At 37.9% G+C, this 5,579-nt stretch overlaps 1 non-coding gene across 1 annotated transcript; it reads right to left on the bottom strand.

Moving 5' to 3' along the window:
• Positions 1–4,856: 4,856 nt before the first annotated feature.
• On the bottom strand, positions 4,857–4,947 carry TRNAE-UUC. The gene has a single exon. It is a non-coding gene; the product is annotated as a tRNA-Glu (tRNA).
• Positions 4,948–5,579: the final 632 nt, after the last annotated feature.

Raw genomic sequence — 5,579 nt, forward strand, 5'->3', positions numbered from 1 at the left:
TTTTGCCTTTGACAAAAGAAACTAAACCTGAGGGAGTGAGATTTGTTCAGGATCAGAGAATTAATGGTATACAGTTGGATTTGAACATAAGTCTATCTCTCTGGCAGCCCGCCAAATACTTTTGTATTCTTTTCCCCTCTGGTACCCAAATTTGGCCATATGACCATCTTAATGTAAAATAATCAATTTGTCTTCCATTCCCTCTTCATTTCAGCATGGCTCTCTGTTTTTCCAAATCTGTTCTGTAATAACTATTGCATGATATTATTTTCAACTTTGTTCACAGACAGACACCCAGTCCCCTCTACTATAGTATACCAGCACAAGGAACACTGAACATAACGGCTTGATATATATTAAAGGCAATGTTGTGTGGCATATTGCTTGTGTGCAAAAATCACTTGAGAAAGCCAATTAACTGTTTTAATCCACAGTTCGTTATAAAATAGGTGGATCGGCACATCTTCTGCCCATACCATAAATCTTTAGTGAGGATAAAAGAAGGGGACAAATAGTTATCTCTGTACCTATAATTCTATGAAAATTTTATGAAATTTTATGAAATATTATGAAATATTTAAATTCACTTACAGAAATAATACATCATTGATCATAAATTTATTTATAATAATGAAGATAATAAATATTTCTATTCAGGACACAGAGCTTGGTTGATTTACATACATTATCTTCTATACAACAACTGAAAGGTAAATGAAATATTCCTTATCTTGCATATAAGGAAACTGAGACTTAAGTTGTTTAAATCATTTGCCCAAAGTCATACAGTTCCTTCTCAGTGATAACATAGTTTATATTAACCAATGGCATTACTCTCTCCTTTCTTTTTTTTTTTTTTACAAATAGTTTATTGTCAAATTAGTTTCCACATAACACTCAGTGCTCATCCCCACAAGTGTCCTCCTCCATGCCCATCCCCCCCTCCCCCCCACATCCATCAGTCCTCAGTTTTTGTCAGCATTCAAGAGTCTCTCATGGTTTGCCTCTCTCCCTTTCCCCCACCATTTCCGCCCTTCTTCTCCCCCTTGGTCCTCCGTCAAGTTCCTCCTAATCCTCCTATACGTGCAAACATATGATATTTGTCCTTCTCTGCCTGACTTATTTAGCTCAGCATAACACCCTCAAGGTCCATCCATGTTGCTACACATGGCCAGATTTCATTCTTTCTCATTGCCATGTAGTATTCCATGGTATAGATAAACCACATCTTCTTGATCCATTCATCTGTTGATGGACACTTAGGCTCTTTCCATGTTTTAGCTATTGTGGAGAGTGCTGCTATGAACATTGGGGTACATGTGCTCCTATGCCTCAGCACTCCTGTATCCCTTGGGCAAATTCCTAGCAGTGCTATTGCTGGGTCCTAGGGGAGTTCTATTGTTAGTTTCCTGAGGAACCTCCACACTGTTTTCCAGAGGGGCTGTACCAGTTTACATTCCCACCAACAGTGTAGGAGGGTGCCCATTTCTCCACATCCTCGCCAGCATCTAGAGTTCTCTGATGTGCTCATTTAAGCCACTCTGACTGGCGTGAGGTGGTATCTCAGTGTGGTTTTGATTTGTATTTCCCTGATGAGGAGGGATGCTGAGCATCGTTTCATGTGTCTGTTGGCCATCTGGATGTCCTCTTTGGAGAAGTGTCTGTTCATGTCTTCTGCCCATTTCTTCACTGGGTTGTTTGTTTTTCGGGCGTGTAGTTTGGTGAGTTCCTTATAGACTCTGGATATTAACCCTTTATCTGATATTTCATTTACAAATCCAGCAGCATATAAAAAGAATCATCCACCAAGATCAAGTGGGATTCTTCCTTGGTTACAGGGCTGGTTCAACATTCGCAAATCAATCAATGTGATACATCATATCAATAAAAGAAAAGATAAAAACCATATGATCCTGTCAATAGATGCAGAAAAAGCATTTGACAAAATACAGCATCCCTTCTTAATAAAGACTCTAGAGAAAGATGGGATAGAAGGAACCTACTTAAACATCATCAAAGCCATCTATGAGAAGCCTTCAGCTAACACCATCCTCAATGGGGAAAAACTGAGAGCTTTCCACCTGAGATCAGGAACACGACAGGGATGTCCACTCTCACCACTGTTGTTTAACATAGTGCTGGAAGTCCTAGCATCAGCCATCAGACAACAAAAGGAAATCAAAGGCATCAGAATTGGCAAAGAGGAAGTCAAACTTTCACTCTTCGCAGATGACGTGATACTCTACATCGAAAACCCAACAGACTCCACCAGAAGCCTACTAGAACTGATCCAAGAATTCAGCCAAGTTGCAGAGTACAAAATCAACGTAAAGAAATCGGTTACATTTTTATACACCAAAAATGAAGCAACAGAAAGAGAAATCAAGAAACTGATCCCATTCACAATTGCACAAAAAACCATAAAATACCTCGGAATAAACCTAACCAAGGATACAGGAGATCTCTCCTTTTTAACTCCAAAGAGAGAGAAAAGATATGGCAGCAAATGATATTCCTCCTGATTAATTCCAAAGAAACATATGATGACGCTATGCCAGCATACTGCTTCCGTCTGATATGAGGAGACCAACCGTTTTCTGAAGCCAAGACTAGACAACTTGACCAACCTACTAATTAGTTATTTGCTGGGAACATCAACAAAAGATTTTCATCACTGCTGCTCAGCATTTTATAACCAGTATTCCTTCCTTATCTCAGATGCAATCACAAATGTTTATGTTGTTTATTCTCATCTGCATAGGAAATCTGTCCTTAGAAGGGTCTTTTAAAGGACAGACTATTAATTTTAATCACAGCATTAATATAATTGGGATTTTGTTTCTCTTCACATGTCACTCATTCATTCATTTATTGAATAAATATTTACTGAATATTAATTACATTTAACATACTTGATTCAAAGATCATGAATAAAGATACAGAGTGCTAAGGGGTGGTTTATAGATAAGGATTATAGCCCCTGCCCACTTTTTTCCATATGGGTGTTCAGGAATCAAAAATTATCTCATATGAGGGGTGCCTGGGTGGCTCAGTTGGTTAAGCAACAGACTCTTGGTCTCAGCTCAGGTCATGATCAGTTTGTGAGATGGAGCCCTGCATTGGGCTCCACATTGTCATGAGCCTATTTGGGATTCTCTCTCTCTCTCTCTCTCTCTCCCTCTCTCTTCTCTGTCTCTATCTCCTTCCCTTCACCCCCCAGTCTCTCTGCTTCTCTCCTGCTCACTCGCTTGCTCTCTCTCTCTCAAAACAAACATTTTTATTTTTAGAAAAGCATCTTTTATCTGAGATTCGTAAAGAAATATATAATGTCAGTTACTCCAGCCTCCAAACACAGATCTGGAACCTTATCATTTTGCTATAACAACAATAGTCTTTGATCAATGGTTCACAATTCACTAGCTCATGAACCAAGGACAACTGGGCAGAATCTCCAGGGTAGTGTATTAAAATTACAAGTTTCTGTTCCACATTGCATCCAAAGATTTGAATTATAAGTGTGGAATGGGACCCAAAAGACTTTTTTTATTGTAGATAACTGTGATGTGTCCCTTAGGGTCAACTGATGATATCAATACATGTTAATTTAAAAAAAATAATAAGAGTTTTGGATCCCCCCATTAATGTATATGTGCTTGTATAATATATACATTTTACACATAATTTTAGAGAATTCACAAATTTCCTACAGGATACACTTCTTATATACCCTTTGGTGCATGTATACAAAATTTATAACTGTTGATCTACACATCTCCTTCATGTTAAAACCAGGACAAGACAGTCTAGGCACAAGCTAGACACCAATAATGTCTGAGTAAGGAAGGGAAACTAAGGTCTAGAGAAGGGGAAAATCTCCCCAAATAATTAAGTAATTGAAAGTAATTATTTTTAGGAAAAAAGTGTTAATTTATATTCTTTATACTCTGTCCTATGAAGAAAGATTCATCAGATCAAAAAGTATTCACAATGAAGGAAGTTAAAAAGAAAAGAAGGGAAAAGAAAAGAAGGGAAAAGAAAAGAAAAGAAGGGAAAAGAAAAGAAAAGAAAAGAAAAAAGAAGAAAAGAAAAGAAAAAAGAAGAAAAGAAAAGAAACCCAGTTGGATTTAAAGAAGGGCAGGCTGAAAGCTTGCTGGCTATGGGGAGCATGGTTTATGAACACTCCTGTCTTGTCCTAAACTGTAGGATTTGGGATTTCAGCCAGGAAAAAGGACACAGATATCAATTAAGCATTAGTGAAAGCTCAAGACTGTGGAATGAGGTTATAGGTAGGAAGGTCAGTTGACTTTATGTGGGTTAAATTATCGCAGTTTTAGTTTTAGGTCAGAGAAATACATAGTGCAAGGCAAAGAGAATGCCCCTTGTATAATGATTTAAGACTTCAAGCCCCTTGTATAATGATTTAAGACTTCAAGTATGACAATTATGAGAATTAATGATTTGGGTAACTGAACTGATCAGCTATGACCTGACATCCTAACTTTCAGAAGTGTAAGGTTAAATACACCTCCCTCCTCACATGCACACACCACAAGTACTGAGAGGGAGAGGGAGAGGGAGGGGAAGAGGGAGAGGGAGAGGGAGAGGGAGAGGGGGAGAGAGAGAGAGAGAGAGAGAGAGGTGTGTTAGCAAAGCTGTATGTTGTTTCTGTGATGACTGACAAATCCATATAAAAATAAACCCTTAAAATGAGTGTATTTTTATTTTTATTTATTTATTTTAAATATTTTTATTTATTTCTAGGAGAGAGAGAGACAGCATGAGCAGGGAGGGTCAGAGAGAGAGGGAGATACAGACTCTGAAATAGGCTCCAGGCTCTGAGCTGGCAGTCAGCACAGAGCCTGACGTGGGGCTCGAACCCACGACCACGAACCGTGAGATCATGACCTAAGTGAAAGTCGGACGCTTAACCGACTAAGCCACCCAGGCGCCCCAAAATGAGTGTATTTTTAAATACTTACATTGAAACAGTGGATGTTATCAGTAGACACTTTATAGCACTCTAATTGAGGTTATATTTGAATTTAGTAGGTAATTTTCAAACTCTAGACCACAGAGACCTAAGAGTTTGGAGAAGTATACTAGAAGCTGTTGGGGCTGAGGATAGGGAGTAGCTAGGGACACAGAGAGCACCTTCTCCCCACAGAGCAGCTCCATTTTTTTTTTTTTTTTTTTTTGTTTAAAATATTGAGATTGTGCATAGCATTTTATTTGAAAAGAAAAGCTCTGCTATTTGTTTTCCATTTATTTTTCTGTTTTTCATTCCATATTTTGTTCTTCATTGCTTAAAGGTAATATTTAATTTCCTAAGATGTCCTTAATCAAATGATGTTCAAAATGTCTTATGCAAATCTGATGTAAATCTGTAATTCATTCATACTTTTTAAAGGACATTTAAATATCTCAGCAATGTAATCTGAGTGGGGAACCATGATAATCTAGTATCAAAGTTCAGAGAGAAAAATTCTCACATTGGTGTGTGCTAACATCCAAACTCAATATATTGAGATATACAGAGTCACATTCCTCAAAGCCTATTCTGGAGGAAAGGATCTACTTTA

The sequence above is a fragment of the Hyaena hyaena genome, unplaced genomic scaffold, assembly GCF_003009895.1.
Source record: "Hyaena hyaena isolate Hyena2069 unplaced genomic scaffold, ASM300989v1 scaffold_1109, whole genome shotgun sequence".
Taxonomy (NCBI): Eukaryota; Metazoa; Chordata; class Mammalia; order Carnivora; family Hyaenidae; genus Hyaena; species Hyaena hyaena.